This window comes from Triticum dicoccoides, chromosome 4B, assembly GCF_002162155.2.
Source record: "Triticum dicoccoides isolate Atlit2015 ecotype Zavitan chromosome 4B, WEW_v2.0, whole genome shotgun sequence".
NCBI lineage: Eukaryota > Viridiplantae > Streptophyta > Magnoliopsida > Poales > Poaceae > Triticum > Triticum dicoccoides.
In genome coordinates this window covers 624,288,425-624,313,445 of record NC_041387.1, presented here as the reverse complement: position 1 = coordinate 624,313,445, position 25,021 = coordinate 624,288,425, and positions in this window count along the sequence as shown.

Sequence of the window (25,021 nt, the reverse complement as noted above, 5' to 3'; positions counted from 1 at the left end):
TACCATGATCTTGAGAAAGTAGAAAGAATAAAAAGAATAAAAGAGTTCATATTGATCTCATGGACAGTAATGACTTCACACATAGAAAGTATGAGGCATAAAAGTTGTTGAGAGTTGACAAACATAGTTTTGGTCATCGTTGCAATTAATAGGAAGTAATAAGGAAAGAGAGGTGTTCACATACAAATATATTATCTTGGACATCTTTTATGATTGGGAGCAGTCATTAAGTATGACATGCTAAAAGAGTTGATGTTGGACAAGGAAGACAACATAATGGTTTATGTTTTCTCACATCACAGTTAAAGTATATTGTCATTGATCTTACCAACATGTTGAGCTTGCCTTTCCCCCTCATGCTAGCCAAATTCCTTGCACCAAGTAGAGATACTACCTGTGCTTCCAAATATCCTTAAACAAGTTTTGCCATGAGAGTCCACCATACCTACCTATGGATTGAGTAAGATCCTTCAAGTAAGTTGTCATGTTGCAGGCAATAAAAATTGCTCTCTAAATATGTATGACTTATTAGTGCAGAGAAAATAAGCTTTATACGATCTTGTTATGGAAGCAATAAAAGCAACGGACTACATAATAAAGGTCCATATACAAGTGACAATATAAAGTGACATTCTTTTGCATTAAGATTTTGTGCATCCAACCCTAAAAGCACATGACAACCTCTGCTTCCCTCTGCGAAGGGCCTATCCTTTACTTTATGTTTTTACTTTATGCTTGAGTCAAGGTGATCTTCACCTTTCCCTTTTTCATTTTATCCTTTGGCAAGCTCCTCGTGTTTGAAAGATCTTGATATATTTATCCAATTGGATGTAAGTTAGCATGAACTATTATTGTTGACATCACCCAAAGGTGAAAACGTTGGGAGGCAACACAATAAGCCCCTATCTTTCTTAGTGTCCGGTTGAAACTCCATAGCCACAAGTACTGCGTGAGTGTTAGCAATTGTAGAAGACTACATGATAGTTGAGTATGTGGACTTGCTGAAAAGCTCTATTCTTGACTCTTTCTGATGTTATGATAAATTTCAATTGCTTCAATGATTGAGATTATAGTTTGTTAGTTCCCAATGAAGTTTCTGAACCATACTTGACATTGTGAATTGATTGTTACTTGAGCATAAGAAATCATATGATAAAATATATTTATGTTGCTGTTATAAGAATGATCATGATGCCCTCATGTCCGTATTATATTTTTTATCGACACCTCTATCTCTAAACATGTGGACATATTTTTCAATTTCGGCTTCCGCTTGAGGACACGCGAGGTCTGAGCTTGGGGGAGTTGATACATCCATTTTGCATCATGCTTTTATATCTATATTTATTGCATTATGGGCTATTATTACACATTATATCTCAATACTTATGGCTATTCTCTCTTATTTTACAAGATTCTCTCTTATTTTACAAGGTTTACCATGAAGATGGGGAATGCCGGCAGCTGGAATTCTGGCTGGAAAAGGAGCAAATATTGGAAACTTATTCTGCACAGCTCCAAAAATCCTGAAACTCCACGGAAGTTACTTTTGGTATTAATAAGAATTATTGAGTGAAGAAACTACCAGAGGGGGCCCACACCCAGTCCAGGAGGATGGTGGGTGCGCCCACCCCTACTTGGTGTGCCCCCTATCTCCTCGGCCCCCTGGTGGCCCTCCGGTGCCCATCTTCTGCTATATGAAGGGTTTTACCCTGGAAAAAAATCAAAGGCAAGCTTACGGGACGAAACTCCGCCGCCACGAGGCGGAACCCTGGCGGAACCAATCTAGAGCTCCGGCAGAGCTATTCTGCTGGGGAAACTTCCCTCTGGGAGGGGGAAATCATCACCATCGTCATCACCAATGATCCTCTCATAGTGAAGGGGTCAATCTCCATCAACATCTTCACCAGCACCATCTCCTTTCAAAACCCTAGTTCATCTCTTGTATCCAATCTTCTATCAAAACCACAAATTGGTACATGTGGGTTGCTAGTAGTATTGATTAATCCTTGTAGTTGATGCTAATTGGTTTACTTGGTGGAAGATCATATGTTCAGATCCTTAATGCATATTATTACTCCTCTAATTATGAACATGAATATGCTTTGTGAGTAGTTACGTTTGTTCCTGAGAACATGGGTGAAGTCTTGCTATTAGTAGTCATGTGAATTTGGTATTCGTTCGATATTTTGATGAGATGTATGTTGTCTTTCCTCTAGTGGTGTTATGAGAACGTCGACTACATGAAACTTCACCATTATTTGGGCCTAGAGGAAGGCATTGGGAAGTAATAAGTAGATGATGGGTTGCTAGAGTGACAGAAGCTTAAACCCTAGTTTATGCGTTGCTTCGTAAGGGGCTCATTTGGATCCATATGTTTAATGTTGTGGTTAGGTTTACCTTAATACTTCTTTTGTAGTCGAGGATGCTTGCAATAGGGGTTAATCATATGTGGGATGCTTGTCCAAGTAAGGGCAGTACCCAAGCACCGGTCCACCCACATATCAAATTATAAAAGTACCGAACGCGAATCATATGAGCGTGATGAAAACTAGCTTGACGATAATTCCCATGTGTCCTCGGGAGCTCTTTTCTCAATATAAGAAATTGTACAGGATTTTCCTTTGCTACAAAAAGGATTGGGCCACCTTGCTGCACTTTATTTACTTTCATTGCTTGTTACCCGTTACAATTTATTTTATCATAAAACTATCTGTTACCTACAATTTCAGTACTTGCAGAGAAAACCTTACTGAAAACCGCTTGTCATTACCTTCTGCTCCTCGTTGGGTTCGACACTCTTACTTATCGCAAGGACTACGATAGATCCCCTACACTTGTGGGTCATCAAGACTCTTTTCTGGCGTCGTTGCCAGGGAGTGTAGCGCTTTTGGCGAGTGGAACTTGGTAAGGAAACATTTATATAGTGTGCTGAAATTTTCTGTTACTTGTTACTATGGAAACTAATCCTTTGAGGGGATTGTTCGGGGTATCTTCACCCCGACTAGAAGAGCAAAGAGTTGCTCCTCAACCTACTGAAAATATTTACTTTGAGATTCTTCCGGGTATGATAGAGAAACTGCTAGCTAATCCCTTTGCAGGAGATGGAACATTGCATCCCGATTTACACCTTATCTTTGTGGATGAAGTTTGTGGATTATTTAAGCTTGCAGGTATTCCCGATGATGTTGTCAAAAGGAAGGTCTTCCCTTTATCTTTTAAGGGAGATGCATTGACATGGTATAGGCTATGTGATGATACGGGATCTTGGAATTATAAACGATTGAAGTTGGAATTTCACCAGAAATTCTATCCTATACATCTTGTTCATCTTGATCATAATTACATATATAATTTCTGGCCTCGCGAAGGAGAAAGCATCGCTCAAGATTGGGGGAGGCTTAAGTAAATTTTATATTCATGCCCCGATCATGAGCTCTCCAGAGAAATGATTATTCAAAATTTTTATGCTCGGCTTTCTTCCAATGATCGCGACATGCTCGATACTTCCTGTGCTGGTTCTTATATGCTGAAGACTATTGAATTCAAATGGGACTTATTGGAAAGAATTAAACGCAACTCTGAAGATAGGAGTTCCGACGATGGTAAGGAGTCAGGTATGACACCTAAGTTTGATTGTGTTAAATCTTTTATGGATATCGATGCCTTTCGTGGATTTAGCGCTAAGTATGGACTTGACTCTGAGATAGTAGCTTATTTCTGTGAATCTTTTGCTACTCACGTTGATCTCCCTAAGGAGAAGTGGTTTAAATATAATTCTCCCATTGAAGTAAAAGTAGTTGCACCTATTATAGTTGAAGAAAAGACTGTCACTTATAGTGATCCTATTGTTCCTACTACTTATGTTGAGAAACCTCCTTTTCCTGTTAGGATAAAGGATCATGCTAAAACTTCGACTATTGTTCGTAAGTGTAATACTAGGACTTATACACCTCCCGAGAAAATTTAAGTTGAACCTAGTATTGCTATGGTTAAAGATCTCTTGGATGATAATTTAGATGGGCATGTTATTTATTTTTGTGGTGAGACTGCTAATATTGCTAGACCAGATACTAAGATACATAGACCTGTCTTAGGCATGCCTGTTATTTCTGTCAAAATAGGAGATCATTGTTATCATGGCTTATATGATATGGGTGCTAGTGCTAGTGCAATACCCTATGACTTATATAAAGAAATTATGCATGATATTGCACCCACTGAAATGGAAGATATAGATGTTACTATTAAGCTTGCCAATAGAGATACTATTAAGCCATTTGGGATTGTTAGAGATGTTGAAGTATTGTGTGGGAAGGTTAAATATCCTGCTGATTTTCTTGTTCTTGGTTCCCCACAAGATGATTTTTGTCCCATTATTTTTGGTAGACCCTTCTTGAATACTGTTAATGCTAGGATTGATTGTGAAAAGGATACTGTTACAATTGGCTTAGGGGATGTGTCTCATGAGTTTATTTTTGCCAAGTTTCGTAGACAACCCCGTAATAGAGAATCACCTAGTAAGGATGAGATTATTGGTCTTGCTTCTATTGCCGTGCCTCCTACTGATCCGTTAGAACAATATTTGCTAGACCATGAAAATGATATGTTTATGAAGGAAAGAAGGGAAATAGATGAAGTGTTCCTTCAACAGGAACCTATGCTGAAAGACAACCTACCCATTGAAAATCTAGGGGATCCCCCTCCACCCAAGGGTGATCCCGTGTTTGAACTCAAACCATTACCTGATAATCTTAAGTATGCTTATCTTGATGAAAAGAAAATATATCCTGTTATTATTAGTGCTAACCTTTCAGAGCAAGAAGAAGAAAGAATATTGAAAACTCTGAAGAAGCACCGTGCTGCTATTGGATATACTCTGGATGATCTCAAGGGCATTAGTCCCACGTTATGCCAACACAAAATTAATTTGGAGGACGATGCCAGACCAGTTAGAGATCCTCAACGACGATTGAATCCTAAGAGGAAAGAAGTGGTAAGCAAGGAGATATTAAAGCTCCTTGAGGCAGATATAATTTATCCCTTTGCTGATAGTGATTGGGTAAGCCCTGTCCATTGGGTTCCTAAAAAGGGAGGTATTATTGTCGTTCCTAATAATAAAGATGAATTAATCCCGCAAAGAATTATTACAAGTTATAGGATGGTAATTGATTTCCGTAAATTAAATAAAGCTACTAAGAAAGATCATTACCCTTTACCTTTTATTGATCAAATGCTAGAAAGACTATCCAAACACACACATTTCTGCTTTCTAGATGGTTATTCTGGTTTCTCTCAAATACCTGTGTCAGCGAAGGATCAATCAAAAACTACTTTTACTTTCCCTTTCGGTACTTTTGCTTATAGACATATGCCTTTTGGTTTATGTAATGCACTTGCTACCTTTTAAACATGCATGATGGCTATATTCTCTAACTTTTGTGAAAAGATTTGTGAGGTATTCATGGATGATTTCTCTGTTTATGGATCCTCTTTTGATGATTGCTTGAGCAACCTTGATCGAGTTTTGCAGAGATGCGAAGACACTAGTCTCATCTTGAATTGGGAAAGTGCCACTTTATGGTTAATGAAGGCATTTTCTTGGGGCATAAAATTTTCGAGAGAGGTATTGAAGTTGATAAAGCCAAAGTTGATGCTATTGAAAAGATGCCATGTCCCAAGGACATAAAAGGTATAAGAAGTTTCCTTGGTCATGCTGGTTTTTATAGGAGGTTCATTAAGGACTTTTCTAAAATCCCTAGGCCTTTGACTAATTTATTGCAAAAAGATATTCCTTTTGTCTTTGATGATGATTGTGTAGAAGCGTTTGAAATACTTAAGAAAGCTTTGATCACTGCACCTATTGTTCAGCCACCTGATTAGAATTTACCCTTTGAGATTATGTGTGATGCTACTGATTATGTTGTAGGTGTTGTTCTAGGTAAAAGAGTTGATAAGAAATTGAATGTTATCCAGTATGCTAGTAAGACTCTTGATACTGCCCAGAGAAATTATGCTAGTACTGAAAAAGAGTTCTTAGCAGTTGTGTTTGCTTGTGATAAGTTTAGACATTATATTGTTGATTCCCAAGTTACTATTCACACTAATCATGATGCTATTAAATATATTATGGAAAAGAAAGATGCTAAACCTAGACTCATTAGATGGGTTCTCTTACTCCAAGAATTTGATTTGCATATTATTGATAGAAAGGGAGCTGAGAACCCCGTTGCAGACAACTTGTCTAGGTTAGAGAATGTTCTTGATGACCCACTGCCTATTGATGATAGCTTTCCTGATGAACAATTAGCGATCATTAATGCTTCTCGTACTGCTCCTTGGTGTGCTGATTATGCTAATTACATTGTTGCTAAATTTATACCACCTAGTTTCACATACCAGCAAAAGAAAAAGTTTCTTTATGATTTAAGACATTACTTCTGGGATGACCCACACCTTTATAAAGAAGGAGTAGATGGTGTTATTAGACGTTGTGTACCCGAGCATGAACAGGAACAGATCCTACGCAAGTGTCACTCTGAATCCTATGGAGGACACCACACAGGAGACAGAACTGCACATAAGGTATTGCAATCCGGTATTTATTGGCCTACTCTCTTCAAAGATGCTCGTAAGTTTGTCTTATCTTGCCATGAATGTCAAAGAATTGGTAATATTAGTAGACGTCAAGAAATGGCTATGAATTATTCTCTTGTTATTAGACCGTTTGATGTTTGGGGCTTTGATTATATGGGACCTTTTCCTGCCTCTAATGGTTATACACATATTCTAGTTGCTATTGATTACGTTACTAAGTGGGTAGAAGCTATTCCAACTAGTAGTGCTGATCATAACACCTCTATTAAGATGCTTAAAGAATTTATTTCTCTATGGTTTGGAGTCCCTAGATATCTTATGACTGATGGTGGTTCACATTTTATTTATGGTGCTTCCGGTAAGATGCTTGCTAAGTATGATGTTAATCATAAAATCGCATCTCCTTATCACCCGCAGTCTAGTGGTCAAGTAGAGTTGAGCAATAGAGAGCTCAAATTAATTTTGCAAAAGACTGTCAATAGATCTAGAAAGAATTGGTCCAAGAAACTTGATGATGCATTATGGGCCTATAGAACTGCATACAAAAATCCTATGGGTATGTCTCCGTATAAGATGGTTTATGGAAAAGCATGTCACTTACCTCTTGAACTTGAACATAAAGCATATTGGGATATTAAAGAGCTCAACTATGACTTCAAACTTGCCGGTGAGAAGAGGTTATTTGATATTAGCTCACTTGATGAATGGAGAACCCAAGCATATGAAAACGCCAAGCTATTCAAAGAAAAAGTCAAACGCTGGCATGACAAAAGGATACAAAAGCGTGAGTTTAACGTAGGTGATTATGTGTTATTATTCAACTCTCCTTTAAGATGTTTTGCAGGAAAACTTCTCTCTAAATGGGAAGGTCCTTACGTTATCGAGGAGGTCTATCGTTTCGGTGCTATAAAAATCAACAACTTCGAAGGTACAAGTCCGAGGGTGGTGAACGGTCAAAGAATTAAACATTACATCTCAGGTAATCCTATCAATGTTGAAACTAATATTATTGAAACTGTAACCCCGGAGGAATACATAAGGGACACTTTCCAGAATGTTTCAGAGTCCAAAAAGGAATAGGTAGGTGGTACGGTAAGTAAACCGACTCCAAAACAATTCTAATGGCAATTTTTATCAGTTTTGGAATATTTAAGAATTCTGGAAAGAAAGAAGTAGTTCTGGAAGGACACGAGGCCTCCACGAGGGTGGAGGGCGCGCCCACCCTTCCTGGGTGCGCCCCTTGTCTCGTGGTCACCTCGTGTGCGGACTCCGTTTGCTTGCACGTTACGTATTTTGGTCGGTAAAAATTCATTATATAATCTCCCGAAGAATTTGACCACCGTATCACGCAAATATCCTCTTTTTTTGTTTCGAGATGTTCCTGTTGCAGTTTAAGAGCAATATGTCTTCTCAAGAGTTAGTTGGGGAGAGTCGGGTGTCTCACCCGACACCAGGTCCAGGAGCAAATAGCGATGCTTATCACTTTGGACCATCAACGGAGGATGAGATGGAGGCCGACTTGAAAAGGATAGATGTTATGGAGGAAGATCAAGAAGTTACCTCTCGCCTCCAAGCAGGATTCATGATGGGGGAACTACATAGCTCGGCTCTTCCAAATTGGGTCATCCCTTCCAACGTTAAATTTCTTTCTTATGAAAATATGAAAAAGAGCGTCACTTGTTCTCCAGAAGCTATGCAGCATCCTTGGGTAAAGGGAGCTTTAGCCATTACAGGTAAGCTCCGCAAAGAGATTATGGACCTCAAACAACAAGTCAATAAGCTCGAGGAGGAGAATCATATCCTGAGGGGCATCATTGCCAAGAAGATCACAACACCAACTATGAAGAATGAGACATAATCACATGGGTATGGGCACTCCCCTTGGCAACTGCCAAGCTTGGGGGAGGTGCCCCGGTATCGTATCACCATCACACTCCTATCTTTACCGTTTTATTTAGTTTGATCCTTTTAGTAGTATCTAGATCTAGTAGATTGAAGTTTTAGTATCAAGTAGTTTTGAGTTTTGCTTTGTGATCTCTTTATGTAATCGAGTCCATGAGCTATCTATAATAAAGATTAGTTTTGAGTCAAGGGCTTTGCTATCTTACCATGATCTTGAGAAAGTAGAAAGAATAGAAAGAATAAAAGAGTTCATATTGATCTCATGGACAGTAATGACTTCACACATAGAAAGTATGAGGCATAAAAGTTGTTGAGAGTTGACAAACGTAGTTTTGGTCATCATTGCAATTAATAGGAAGTAATAAGGAAAGAGAGGTTTTCACATACAAATATATTATCTTGGATATCTTTTATGATTGGGAGCACTCATTAAGTATGACATGCTAAAAGAGTTGATGTTGGACAAGGAAGACAATGTAATGGTTTATGTTTTCTCACATCTTAGTTAAAGTATATTCTCATTGATCTTCCCAACATGTAGAGCTTGCCTTTCCCCCTCATGCTAGCCAAATTCCTTGCACCAAGTAGAGATACTACTTGTGCTTCCAAATATCCTTAAACCAGTTTTGCCATGAGAGTCCACCATACCTACCTATGGATTGAGTAAGATCCTTGAAGTAAGTTATCATGTTGCAGGCAATAAAAATTGCTCTCTAAATATGTATGACTTATTAGTGTAGAGAAAATAAGCTTTATACGATCTTGTTTTGAAACAATAAAAGCGACGGACTGCATAATAAAGGATATACAAGTGGCAATATAAAGTGACGTTCTTTGCATTAAGATTTTGTGCATCCAACCCTAAAAGCACATGACAACCTCTGCTTCCCTCTGCGAAGGGCCTATCTTTTACTTTATGTTTTTACTTTATGCTTGAGTCAAGGTGATCTTCACCTTTCCCTTTTTCATTTTATCCTTTGGCAAGCTCCTCGTGTTTGAAAGATCTTGATATATATATCCAATTGGATGTAAGTTAGCATGAACTATTATTGTTGACATCACCCAAAGGTGAATACATTGGGAGGAAACACAATAAGCCCCTATCTTTCTCAGTGTCCGGTTGAAACTCCATAACCACAAGTACTGCGTGAGTGTTAGCAATTGTAGAAGACTACATGATAGTTGAGTGTGTTGACTTGCTGAAAAGCTCTATTCTTGACTCTTTCTGATGTTATGATAAATTGCAATTGCTTCAATGATTGAGATTATAGTTTGTTAGTTACCAATGAAGTTTCTGAACCATGCTTGACATTGTGAACTGATTGTTACTTGAGCATAAGAAATCATATGATAAAATCTATTTATGTTGCTGTTATAAGAATGATCATGATGCCCTCATGTCCGTATTTTATTTTTTATCGACACCTCTATCTCTAAACATGTGGACAAATTTTTCGATTTTGGCTTCCGCTTGAGGACAAGCGAGGTCTAAGCTTAGGGGAGTTGATACGTCCATTTTGCATCATGCTTTTATATCTATAGTTATTGCATTATGGGCTGTTATTACACATTATATCTCAATACTTATGGCTATTCTCTCTTGTTTTACAAGGTTTACCATGAAGAGGGGGAATGCCGGCAGCTGGAATTCTGGATGGAAAATGAGCAAATATTGGAAACCTATTCTGCACAGCTCCAAAATCCTGAAACTCCACGGAAGTTATTTTTTGGAATTAATAAGAATTATTGAGCGAAGAAACTACCAGAGGGGGCCCACACCCACGCCAGGAGGATGGGGGGCGCGCCCACCCCTACTGGGCTCGCCTCCTGTCTCCTGGGCCCCCTGGTGGCCCTCCGGTGCCCATCTTCAGCTATATGAAGGCTTTTACCCTGGGAAAAAAATCAGAAGCAAGCTTACGGGACGAAACTCCGCCGCCACGAAGCGGAACCTTAGCGGAACCAATCTAGAGCTCTGGTAGAGCTGTTCTGCCAGGGAAACTTCCCTCCGAGAGGGGGAAATCATCACCATCGTCATCACAATTGATCCTCTCATCGGGAGGGGGTCAATCTCCATCAACATCTTCACTGGCACCATCTCCTCTCAAAACCCTAGTTCATCTCTTGTATCCAATCTTGTATCAAAACCACTGCTTGTAGTTGATGCTAATTGGTTTACTTGGTGGAAGATCATATGTTCAGATACTTAATGCATATTATTACTCCTCTTATTATGAACATGAATATGCTTTGTGAGTAGGTACGTTTGTTCCTGAGGACATGGGTGAAGTCTTGCTATTAGTAGTCATGTGAATTTGGTATTCGTTTGATATTTTGATGAGATGTATGTTGTCTTTCCTCTAGTGGTGTTATGTGAACGTCGACTACATGACACTTCACCATTATTTGGGCCTAAAGGAAGACATTGGGAAGTAATAAGTAGATGATGGGTTGCTAGAGTGACAGAAGCTTAAACCCTAGTTTATGCGTTGCTTCGTAAGGGGCTGATTTGGATCCATATGTTTAATGCTGTGGTTAGGTGTACCTTAATACTTCTTTTGTAGTTGAGGATGCTTGCAATAGGGGTTAATCATAAGTGGGATGCTTGTCCCAGTAAGTGCAGTACCCAAGCACCGGTCCACCCACATATCAAATTATCAAAGTACCGAACGCGAATCATATGAGCGTGATGAAAACTAGCTTGACAATAATTCCCATGTGTCCTCGGGAGCTCTTTTCTCATTATAAGAAATTGTCCAGGATTGTCCTTTGCTACAAAAAGGATTGGGCCACCTTGCTGCACTTTATTTACTTTCATTGCTTGTTACCCGTTACAATTTATCTTACCATAAAACTATCTGTTACCTACAATTTTAGTGCTTGCAGAGAAAACCTTACTGAAAACCGCTTGTCATTTCCTTCTGCTCCTCGTTGGGTTCAACACTCTTACTTATTGAAAGGACTAACTACGATAGATCCCCTACACTTGTGGGTCATCAGTCGTCGTGTTCATGGGGAGCCAATCGGCTGGGTCGGAATGGAATGCGTCGTCGTGTTCATCGGGAGGGCTTGGACGGAATAGGCGATGGAAACGAGACCTAGTGTACCGTAGAACGGAGGAAACGGCCTTGTGTTCAACCGTACACGTTCGAAACAGGATCCTGTTCATCGGGAGGGGTCTGGCGTACCGCAAAACGGAGGAAACGGACCTCCTATGGTCGAAACAGGGGTTGTGTTGATCGGGAGGGGTGTGGCTTACCGCAAAACGGACGAAACAGACTTGTGTTGGAGCGCTACGGTCGAAACGGGGGTCCTGTTGACTGGGAGGGGTATGGCGTACCGCAAAACGGATGAAACGGACACTACGATCGAAACGGGGGTCCTGTTCATCGGGAGGGGTGTGGCGTATCGCAAAACGGGACTTCACGGGATACTGTTCATCTCCACCGTCGACCTCCTCCAGCCTGCACGGGCTACCGTCGACCTCCTCCAGCCTCCACGGGCTCCTGTTCATCCAGCCTCCACCGCGCGCTACTCCACCGTATACTGTTCAACCACCCCTCCACGGGCACACATCCACCATCTACTATTCATCCAACCCTCCACGGGGTCGTCCTGTTCATCCAGCCCTCCACACCATGGGGTCCTGTTCATCCAGAGGCAACGCCACCACTCACTGTTCATCCAACCCCCCTGCAATGATCACTGTTCATCCAGAGATGCAGCATCGATCTGCTTCAGTTAGCAGCAGTAGCGAAGGAATCGCTTGATTGGGTTCAGTTAACAGCCATCGATAGATCGCTCGGGTTCAGTAACGCGTAGCCTGTAGTGCAATCGCTCGGGTTCAGTTAGAGCCCAACGCCTCGCTCGGGTTCAGTTAGAGCCAACGCCTTGCACACACGCACATACGTGTACGTGAGAAACGCGTATTACTTGGCCCCCGACTACCCACCATAACCGGGAACTCCCCGAAATTTTCCTCGCCCTCGCTTCTACCACGGTTTTTTCCGTCATGGACGGCTTAAAGAATGTCATGCATCTGTGTCTCCGGCCCGCCCAGGACAAAAAGGCCATTTTCTGTCATGATTTTTTGTCATAGAAGTAGGATCCCACCACATCTATGATGATACCGGGTTTTGTCACAATTATCGTCATAGAAGTGTCATATGTATGACAGAAAAAAGTTTCGTTTGGCCCAAAATGTCACGTATGTGTCTTTTTTTTGTAGTGAAGGTGATCTTCACCTTTCCCTTTTTCATTTTATCCTTTGGCAAGCACCTCGTCTTGGAAAGATCCTGATATATATATCCAATTGGATGTAAGTTAGCATGAATTATTATTGTTGACATCACCCAAAGGTGAATACGTTGGGAGGCAACACTATAAGCCCCTTTCTTTCTTAGTGTCTGACTAAAACTCCATAACCATAAGTATTGCGTGAGTGTTAGCAATTGTAGAAGACTATATGATAGTTGAGTATGTGGAGTTTGCTAAATCAAAGCTCTGACATAGACCCTTCCTGAAAATAAGATGAATTGTAATTGTTTGATGACTGAGAATGAAGTTTGCTAGTTTTCAAGAAAGTTTATGGTCTATGCTTTAACATGTGAATTGCTTGTTATTTGTTCGTGAGAAGTTTTATGAGATGAACTACTGTTATGACATATAATCATGCTAGAAAAGGTGATTGAAATTATCATTGATCAAACTTGTGAACCTGCTAGCGTTCACACTTCATAAATTCTTTCTTTTATCATTTACCTAATGGAGGACGAGCAGGAATTAAGGTTGGGGATGCTGATACGTCTCCAACGTATCTATAATTTATGAAGCATTCATGCTATTTTATTATCTGTTTTGAATGTTTATGGGCTTTATTATACACTTTTATATTATTTTTGGGACTAGCCTATTAACTGGAGGCCCAGCCCATATTGTTGTTTTCTTGCCTATTTCAGTATTTCGAAGAAAAGGAATATCAAACGGAGTCCAAACGGAATGAAACCTTCGGGAGCGTTATTTTTGGAACGGAAGCAATCCAGGGGACTTGGAGTGCAAGTCAGGGAATCTTTGAGGAGGCCACGAGAGAGGGGGGCGCGCCACCCCCCTGGGCGCGGCCTCCACCCTCGGGGGCCCCTCGTGGCTCCCCCGACCGACTTCTTTCGCCTATATATTCCCATATACCCTAAAACCTTCAAAGACAACAATAGATGGGGAGTTCCGCCGCCGCAAGCCTCTATAGCCACCAAAAACCTCTCGGAAGCCTGTTCTGGCACTCTGCCAGAGGGGGGATCCCTCACTAGTGGCCATCTTCATCATCCTGACACTCTCCATGATGAGGAGGGAGTAGTTCACCCTCGGGGCTGAGGGTATGTACCAGTATCTATGTGTTTGATCTCTCTCTCTCTCTCGTGTTCTCTCTATGGCACGATCTTGATGTATCACGAGCTTTGCAATTATAGTTGGATCTTATGATGTTTCTCCCCCTCTACTCCCCTGTAATGGATTGAGTTTTCCCTTTGAAGTTATCTATTCGGATTGAGTCTTTAAGGATTTGAGAACACTTGATGTATGTCTTGCTGTGCTTATCTGTGGTGACAATGGGATATCACGTGATCCACTTGATGTATGTTTTGGTGATCAACTTGCGGGTTCCGCCCATGAACCTATGCATAGGGGTTGGCACACTTTTTCGTCTTGACTCTTCGGTAGAAACTTTGGGGCAATCTTTGAAGCTCTTTGTGTTGGTTGAATAGATGAATCTGAGATTGTGTGATGCATATCGTACAATCATGCCCACGGATACTTGAGGTGACAATGGAGTATCTAGGTGACATTAGGGTTTTGGTTGATTTGTGTCTTAAGGTGTTATTCTAGTACAAACTCTATGACAGATTGAACGGAAAGAATAACTTCATGTTATTTTACTACGGACTCTTGAATAGATAGAACAGAAAGGATAACTTTGAGGTGGTTTTGTACCCTACCATAATCTCTTCGTTTGTTCTCCGCTATTAATGGCTTTGGAGTGACTCTTTGTTGCATGTTGAGGGATAGTTATATGATCCAATTATGTTATTTTTGTTGAGAGAACTAGCACTAGTGAAAGTATGAACCCTATGCCTTGTTTCCTACCATTGCAATACCGTTTACGCTCACTTTTATCATTAGTTACCTTGCTGTTTTTATAATTTCAGATTACAAATACCTATATCTACTATCCATATTGCACTTGTATCACCATCTCTTCGCCGAACTAGTGCACCTATACAATTTACCATTGTATTGGGTGTGTTGGGGACACAAGAGACTCTTTGTTATTTGGTTGCAGGGTTGTTTGAGAGAGACCATCTTCATCCTACGCCTCCCACGGATTGATAAACCTTAGGTCATCCACTTGAGGGAAATTTGCTACTGTCCTACAAACCTCTGCACTTGGAGGCCCAACAACGTCTACAAGGAGAAGGTTGCATAGTAGACATCAAAGGGAAGCTTTGAAGGGCTCAAGGGATATGTTGTGGGCCGGATGACCAAGAGTCATTGCTGCAAGCTCTACATCGACGACACTGGCTGGAGCCCCGACGCCGACTCAATTGAGTACGGGTACCGGGTCCCCTTCGGTGAAATCCACATCTTCAACGGCAAGATCGGCGAGCCAGGCCCTGAGCCGGACATCTGCAGTGACCTCGTCGAGACAGCTTAGCGTGCGAGATCTGCCCGGGCTCTACCTGTTGTGAAGCGTGCCTTTGTGGGATGCATCTGTGAAGGACTCTCTGAAGGATCTGCATCTGGTGGTGAGACGGCCATCTATTCTGATGGTGAGTCATCCACAAGTGAGACGGATTCATTGTATCAACTGCAAGACGGCGGGCTTGGGGGCTGTTCTGATGGCAGCAGTATTCCGGATCTCCTTGAGCCACCGAGCAGGGTGGGAATCTTCATGGCCGGCACGTAACCTATTCAAGACTCCACAACTGCGGCAGCAATAACCTTCGGGTCAGCAGCGGCCAGGGTAGGAGGCCCTGTGCGCTCGTCGGCTCAGGTGCTGATGGATCTCATGGATAAGATGACCGCTCTGTTAACTGCCGCGGTTAACCCGGTGGATCAATCTCAACATGATGCGGAAGTGGCGCGGTTGAAACTAGAGATAGTGCATGCTAAAGAAGATCTAGCTGCGGAAGATGTCAGGATGACCGCAGAGTGGGTGGCTCTGGACGCTCAGGCTCAGCAGATTCAAATGCAGACTTTTCAGCTCACGATGGATCAGAACGCGTCCAATGAGGTCATGAGGAGAAGATACCAGAAGGCTTAGTCTCGGCTCCCTCCGGTTTATGATCCTCGAAACCTCTTCCATACACCCGGTGTAGGGCCGAGTAATCCGTCGGAGTTAGACCAGGTTGCGTCACCCGGGGTTGGGACGCCGGTTCAACCACATGTGATGGGGCCTCCCCGCATAAATACTGCTCCACCTCAGTATGTATCAACACCATCGGGTCATTATTCTAACCCGTTGGATAACATGATCGCTGCAGTGGCACGTCTGGCGGCTCTCCCGATAGACGATGACTCTCCGGCAGCGGTTGAAACCCGTCGTGGCAGAGAACTTCTTCAGACGTCCTTAGCACATTAGGAGGCATACTAATATAGCTGGGACAGGATTCATTCAACCCCACGTCCAGGCCGGAGCCCGAGTTATAGCAGGCACATGGATTCGGCGGCATAGTCAAGCAACGCCCAATGCCGTAACCTACCAGGCGGGCATGACCCAGCGTGCAATGGAGCCTTTAACTTGGTGGATCGGGACGGAATACGTCAAGAGGCTGAGCGGGTGGCTTAGCAGGCGGCTGAGTAGGCGACTCAGCTGACGGCTTACCAGCCTTATCCGCTTTATCCGACGACTTCTATTGAGGCAGGCGTGGCCACCAAGACCGGAGGCGTCCCTTGTCTGGTGCCAGCTCTGCATATCGAGCGTTTTCCCAAGGATTTAAAAGGACCTAGGAAGGTGCCTAATTATACGGCCGACTTACAGCCTAGGGCATGGATTGAAAGCTACGAGATGGCTATGGAGTTACTGGAGGTCAGTGACGCTACAATGGCCAAATACTTCACCATGATGTTGGATGGGACTGCCCGCACTTGGTTGAAGGGGCTACCACCTAATTCTATCGGTCATGGGAAGAGTTAAAAGCCCGGTTCATTTAGAACTTAAAAGATACATGTAAGCAGCCCATGTCAATTGTGGATTTGACTAGTTGCAAGCAGGAGGAAGGTGAGTTCACGACCCATTGGGTGCACCAGGTCAAAGCCATAATACATTCATCTGATAAGATGGACGCCGGCTCTGCAGTCTTAATGTTGGAGAAAAATTGTCATTTTTTGCCTCTGAAGATGAAGCTAGGGCGGCTCAAGCGCGATTGTAATGATATGGGTACGGTGATGGCGGCTCTGGTCAAGTACGCCAACTCTGATAGTACCAAGGATCCTGAGTCTGATGACAAAAAGACAGGTAAGGAAAAGAAGAATGGCAACGACAAGGGCCCTCAGCATAACCCGGCAAATCAAGGAGGTAATAAATGTAAGGCTGATGGTAGCTTGGATTTTGTGGCTAACGCTAATGAGCAGGGCAACAATCAACGACGTAAGGGGAGACCACCTCCCTGGTCCGGCGGGTCAGGCCCCACACTTGAGCAGTTACTGAATGAGCCCTAACCAAGGCCTGGCACTCAGCAGAAGCCGACCACTCATCTATGGAAGGACTATATGATCATGAAGGCTTTTAAGAATTCCAACATGTTCGACGGTAATAATGGGCAGGGCGGAGGCTCAAGTGGCAGCGGTTTTCATGGCTCGGGCGGCGGTTTAAATTCCAATTTTCAAAATTCTCAAGGTAATCAAGGTGGTTATAACCAGCAATCTGGCCAGGGTGGTCAGCAGCATCAAAAGCAGCAGGGTGGATACCAGAGCCATCCAAAGCAGCTGAATAGCGGACAATATCATGTGTTTACCACCAGTTTGTGCAAACGAGACCAGAAGCTTCATAAGAGGGTTGTGAACACTGTTGAGCTGGCAGTTCCTCGTTATTTGAGATGGTCTGAGCAGCCTATTCTATGGAGTAGGGAAGATCACCCTCCCTGGGTTGACAATCTGGGTCACCTGGCTTTAGTGGTGGCCCCTCAGGTTGGTGGATATAAATTCACTAAAGTGCTCATGGATGGAGGCAGCAGCATCAACATCCTCTATTATGAGACCTTCCATCGCATGGGGTTAACTGATAAAAACCTTAAGCAGTCCAACTCCGTTTTCCATGGTGTGGTGCCTGGTAAGTCGGCGTATCCAGTTGGCAAGATCGAGCTGGAGGTAGCCTTTGGAGATGAGTATGACTCCAGGGCTGAGAAATTGACTTTTGAGGTGGTCAAGATCAGAAGCCCGTATCATGCTCTGTTTGGGCGGCCGGCTTATGCCAAGTTCATGGCACGGCCGTGTTATGTTTATTTACAGCTCAAGATGCTGGGTCATAAGGGTACCATCATAGTGCATGGAAGCCGGAAGATAGCCTTGGAATGCGAGGAAGGCGACACGGCTTATGCTGAGTCAGTCTGTGCAGCAGAAGAGTTGAAGTTCTACAAGGACAATGTTGACCCAGCGGACATGACGTCTTTGAAAAAGGCAACCACCGAGCATGAGCCGGTAATGAAGTTTAAGTCGGCGGATGATACAAAGCTTGATGATTTTGTTCTAGGCGACTCATTTAAGTAGTTCAGTATCAGTGCTAATCTGGATCTCAAATAGGAAAGCGCGCTCATCGAGTTCATCCATCAGAACCAGGATATCTTTGCATGGAAACCTTCTGACATGCCGGGTGTACCGATAGAACTCGCTGAGCATACTCTTAATATCGATCGAAAATTTAAGCCGATCAAGTAGTTTCTTCAGCGGTTCAACGAAGAGAGGCGTAAAGCCACTGGTGAGGAAGTAGCCTGGCTCTTGGCGGCTGGGTTCATTGTTGAAGTTTTTCGTCCGGAGTGGTTGGATAACCCGGTGCTGGTGCTTAAGAAGAATGACACTTGGTGTATGTGTGTGGATTACACAGATTTAAACAAAGATTGTCCGGCTGATCCTTTTGCTCTCCCTCGTATTGATCAAATTATTGATGCTACGTCGGGTTGTGAGCGTTTGAGCTTTTTGGATGCTTATTCTGGTTATCATCAAATCAAGATGTCAGTTAAGGACCAAGAGAAGACTGCGTTCATTACTCCGTTTGGAGCCTTCTGCTATGTGTCTATTCCTTTTGGGCTCAAGAGTGCCCAGGCGATTTACCAGCGGCGTGTGCAGAATTGTCTTCATAATCAAATTGGGTGCAATGTTCATGCTTATGTGGACGACATTGTGGTGAAATCTAGAGAGAAGGAAACCTTGATAGATGATCTGAAAGAGACCTTTGACAATCTTCGGGTCTACAAGATGATGCTTAACCCGGCCAAGTGTGTTTTTGGCGTACCTGCAGGCAAGCTTTTGGGTTTTCTAGTTTCTAACAGGGGCATCAAAGCTAACCCGGAGAAGATCAAGGCAATCACTTCTTTGGCTAAGCCGATGTGCATCGATGATGTTCAATGTTTGGCGGGTCGTATCGCTGCTTTAAGCCGGTTCATAAGCCGGTTAGGTGAGAAGGCCATACCACTGTATCAAATGATGAAGAAGACAAATGACTTAGTCTGGAGTGACACTGCCAACGCCGAATTTGAAGATTTGAAGAGACAACTAGCTGAGCCGCCGGTTCTTGCTGCTTCCGTTGATAAGGAGCCATTATTATTATATGTGGCTACTAACAGACGGGCTGTTAGTGTGGCCATTGTGGTAGAGCGCAAGGAGGCTGGCAAAGAGCATCCGGTTCAACGGCCGGTTTACTATATCAGTGAGGTGCTCATTGAGTCCAAGCAAAGGTATCCACATTGGCAGAAACTTGTTTATGGGGTCTTTATGGCAAGCTGGAAGCTTAAGCAATATTTCCAGGGTCACCCCATCACTGTGGTCAGTTCTGCTCCTTTAGGAGATATCATCCAAAATAGAGAGGCCACAGGACGAGTCGCCAACTAGGCCATTGAACTTGGGCCTCATGGTTTAAAGTATGTGCCGTGCACTGCTATCAAATCTCAAGCACTGGTGGATTTCATCAACAATTGGACAGAGCCGTAGATGACTAAAGAGAGGCCAGACAACACGTATTGGACTATTCACTTTGATGGGTCCAGGCAATTGGAGGGCTCGGGGGCTGGAATTGTTTTAGCTTCCCCTCGAGGTGACAAATTTTGTTACGTGCTACGGTTGATGTTTCCCTATACTAACAATGCAGCTGAGTATGAGGCCTTACTCCATGGTCTTCGGATGGCTAAGGAGATGAGCTTAAGTCAGGTAAGGTGTTTTGGTGACTCAGATTTGGTGGCTCAACAAGTATCAGCCAAGTGGGATTCCAAGGATCCTCTCATGGCGGCTTATCGCCGTGAAGTTGATGCCATTGCTGGACATTTCAAGGGTTACCAAGTGGAGCACATTGACCGCAGAAAGAACGAGGCGGCTGATGCCTTAAGTCGGCTGGGCTCTCAGCGTAAGCCGGTGCCGCCTAATACTTTCTTGGATATTCTGCATAAGCCTTCTGTCAAGTTACCTATAGAGGAAGACTTGGCTGTTGCTGACCCGGAAGCACAATTGGTGGCGGCTATTCACGTCATCCCAGATTGGACAGTGACATATTTGGCTTACATGAGCTGGGGCGAGTTGCGTGAGGATGAAACCTTGGCCAGGCAGATAACCCGGCGGTCTAAGTCAATGACAATTGCCAATGGCGAGTTGCATCATCGCGGTGTTACAGGGGCATTTCAGCGTTGTGTCTCCCCTGAAGAAGGCCAAGAAATTCTATGAGAGATTCATGAAGGGGATTGTGGCCATCATCCAGGGTCAAAATCCCTTGTGGCCAAGGCTTTACGTCATGGATTTTATTGGCTGACGGCTCATGATGATGCAGAGGACCTGGTCAGTAAATGTGATGGCTGTCAGAAGTTCTCACGACGTGCTCACGTGCCGGCTCAGGAGTTGAGGATGATTCCAATTACTTGGCCGTTTGCAGTCTGGGGGCCTGACATGGTTGGGCCTTTCATAAGGTCCAAATATAAAAAGACCCACCTTATGGTGTTATTTCATTTCGATTTTTCCCTCTTCCTCTATCCCTATCCTCTAGGTACAGCGTTTGCATCAATAGAGAACCTTTTCCTGTGTATGAATCTATATTATTCCATTCCAATTTCTTCCCGAAACTTCCCAAGAAAAAACCCGAATTGGATCCAAAATTGATGGGTTAATGTGAGCTTATCCATGCGGTTAGGCACTCTTCAAATAGGAATCCATTTTCTAACTGGCTTTCGTGCTTTGGTGAGTCGTCCGAGATCATTTCGATGACCTATGTTGTGTTGAAGGGATATCTATATGATCCGATCGAGCGGTTAATAAATTTACAAAGTGGGTTGAGGTAGAGCCAGTCAGTAAGTGTGATGTAGCTACGGCGGTTCAGTTCATGAAAAAGGTGATATTTCGCTTTGACTTTCCACACAACATTATAACTGACGATGGCACTAATCTGTCTAAAGGCGCCATGGAAGAATATTGTCAACGTGAGCATATTCGTCTTGATGTTTCATCAGTGGCTCACCCCCAATCTAATGGTCAAGCTGAGAGAGCCAATCAGGAGATCTTGAAAGGCATGAAGCCCTAGCTTTTCGTCCCCTTGCAACGGACACTGGGTTGTTGGGTTGAGGAGTTACCCTCTGTTATATGGAGCATTAATACAACTCCCAACAGATCTACGGGTTATACGCCTTTCTTCATCGTTTATGGAGCTTAGGCGGTTCTCCTAGTGACATCCGTCATGATTCGCCCTGTGTGGCGGCTTATGTTGAGGCGGACAACGAACAGGCACGTCAGGATGCCCTTGACTTGTTAGATGAAAAGCGTGACTTGGCAGCAGCTCGCTCGGCGATTCACCAATAGGACCTGCGCCGCTATCATAGCCGCCGGGTTAAGTCCAGAACCTTTCAGGAAGGTGATTTGGTGCTCCGGCTCATCCAGGATCAAACTGATGCACACAAGTTATCCCCACCTTGGGAAGGGCCCTTTGTATTCAGCAAGAACTTGAACAATGGGCATACTACCTTATCGACGTTCGAGAGCACAAAGACTCACGTAAGTCGGAGGAGAAGACTCGCCGGCCGTGGAATATTGCTCATCTTTGGCCTTACTACACTTGAGCCACCGACTCTTATGATGTACATATTTTGACGATGTATATATTATGATAAATAATAAAGTAGGACCTCTGTCCTTTTTTAATCCTCAAAGGTAAATATGTCATTGTTATTATCATTGTCATCTTACATGATCACTTGGGGGCTGATCGTATTCAAATCTATCTTGAGCCGTTTGATCCGGCTTATGATCGTATTCGAATCTAGCCGTTAAACCTTATGATCACTAGGGGGTTTCCTGTTCAAACATAGGTCGTATTCGAACCAAAGAGAACATATCTGTTAGTACCCTTTTGATTGGCACACTACCGAGCTCACTAGGGGGCTTCTTGATCGTATTTGAATCATAGCTCAACCCCTTTTGGGAACGGACTTTGATCGTATTCGAATCAGAGTCGTTAAAAAATTCTCAAGGTCATTAGGGGGCTTCCTGTTCAAACATAGGTCGTATTCGAACCAAAGAGAACATAGCTGTATGTACCCTCTTGATCGGCGCAACGCCAAAGCCACTGGGGGCTACATGATCGTATTCGAATCCTAGCTTAACCCCTTTGGAACGGTTTACTGATCGTATTCGAATCAGAAGCCTTGATTTTTTTATAGTCTATTTGGTTAAGTTTTCTTTGGAAGCACCCTTTATTCGGCTTGAGACTTTTTTGAGGTTTAAAAGTACAAGTTTGGTTAATTTTAAACCCGGCTTGACTTTGGCTGATAAGTCGCCAATAGATAAGAATCATCATACCTTTCGAACTGGTTTCCAAAGATCGGGTTATCACCCTTATTGCCCGGGTCATATAATCCGGCAGTGCAAATCAAAAGATCACAGATATAAGATTAGAGTTGTGTTTCAACATTATATGTTACAACAGGCTTATTTGTGATTCTTTTTCTATCTTAATATATCAAGTTATTATGACCCGCCTTGTGGTAAGCCGCCAAGGGATCTTGTGGTCTATTTTTATGTGCAGGACAGTTAAAAGATTTGGTCAAACATACGGAAAGCAGATGAAAAGTAAACACGGGTGGATATAACATGGAAGCTTAATAATGTGCACCAAAAACGTGCACGATGGCACGGCCAAATCAAAGTTATTTCTATTCTATTACATGACTCCCCGAGTCCAAATGATTCATATTGTTTTTAGCACATCACATGTATGAGCCAACACGGCAGATTAGCTCTCATGTTGGCCTGAAGCATCCGGGTTAGCCCTCTCCGCTTCTTCGCACTGTTCCCTTCCCTGGAAGGTTGATGATGACCATTCAATGTTGTTCAAAGCTTCAAATTCAGCTTCATCATCAACTAGTCTGGCCGGGTCAACTTCAGGGGCGAAGGTATGCTTACGGAGTGGGGGGATCAGGCTGATCACTTTATAATGAGGCGTCGGAATTCTCCGGTTCTCTGTGTCATAACCCGCCTGGTACTTGGTGAGATCCACTTCGTCAGCTATCAGGGTGGCCACGAGGCGTACCTCCTTCACACAAGCGATAAAATCTTACTGTTCAAAGGAAGTACCATCCTCCTTCAGGCTTGGATAGCCAATGGCGATGTTGGCCGGGTTTAACTCCGGTAACCAAGCTTTGCCCCGACTTAAAGCATTCACCGCTCATCTCTTGCAGCCGACCGCCTTAGTTCATTGAACCGTTGGGATAGCACGGAAAGCTTCTTTAATACCTCCGCCAGGAGGGTAGGCACTTTATTTGACAAAGCCACCAAGGCTAAGGCACGCTGTGACCCGGTGTATAGTTGTTCCGCCAGCGTATAAACCGCCTTCAGCTTGATCAGCATATCTTGGTTCAGATTTGAACTCCTGGGGCCTGCATAAACATGGTCAGGTGAGTCAGTTCCAATTTATATGATCCATTAAAAGGATCAAGTATTTAACACTTGCAGGGCGACTTACCAAAGATCACTGAGACCATATGAGAGACATGGTGTTTTAAGCCGGTTAATTCACCAGTTGCTTCTTCTAGAGCCGCCTCTGCCTTCTCAGCTCGATTAATCATTGCAATTTTTTCGTCAGCCCAGGCCTTTTTCTCCATTTCAAATTCTTTCTTCAGTTTTTCTTGTTCAGAATCGCTGAATTTAAACTTGGAGTTAGCCCTTTGGGTTTCTGTCTCTGGGCCTCAAGGCGGTTCTTCATACAAGACACTTCTTATTCAAGTTGACTCGTGGCGGCCTATACAAATACCGGGTCAAGAATCAAGACGAACATGATGCAATATTAAGTCCCAAGCCTTTTGCAAGCAACAACACTTGGCACTTGGGGGCTAATATATATCAAGAATTTTACTTAACATGGCGGTTCATGACAGTAAGTCCCAAGCATTTTGTAAGAAAGAGTACCTGGCACTTGGGGGCTAATGCATATTGTTGTTTAAAAGTTTCAAATGTTTTATTCAATACAACCATATGAAGGACCGGTTCAACCATACTGGTTAAGCCGCCCCTTGGGGACTATGGAGTAAGCCGGATTTCTTACATATCTTGTCCATATATGTTACTAATGTCACTAAATTTGTTTCTAAAGTCTACATCATATTCATCATAAGCAATAGACTTAGGGGCTGGCATAGTAAAGATAAGTAAGTACAAACAAAAGGGTTGTACCTCAAATTTCTGGTGCATCTGCTTCACCAGGTTAATTTCAATATCACGGCTCCTGTGCACTTGACTCATATAGCCGGAAAAGACCTCTTCAACACTCAGGTGAGTATAGTCAGTGACATCAAGTTTGACTCGGTGGTGTTCCAGAACCTCTTCCTTGGTGGAGCACTTGGCCAGCACGGTTGGCCTTCTCGGCTCAACAAAGCCGGTTTTGGTGATGTCGACATCAGTATTTTGAGGATCATTCGTCCTGACCGGGCTAGGAGCTTCCGGGTTTTCTGAGTCATCAATGGCTCGCTCAGCAGGCAGGTCAGCAGTTGGAGTTGGTATATCTTGAGCTGGTTCAGGTGGCGGCTCATGAGTTGACGATTCAGGTGCGGCTGTTCCAAGTACTGGCTCGGTCACGACCGTGTCTTTAGCCGACTTGTTCTTCTTAACCCTTTTGCTGGGCTTGGCTTGTCCACTGCATGAAATCAAAAGGTTAATACAAATGCAATGAATTGAAACGAATACATGATAAGCAGGTTATCATTACCTTGGTGTGGTCTTGAAAGCCGGCAGATTAGACTGCATTGAGTCACCGGAGGAAGGGGAAGTTTCCTGATAATCCGAGTCAAAAGAATTG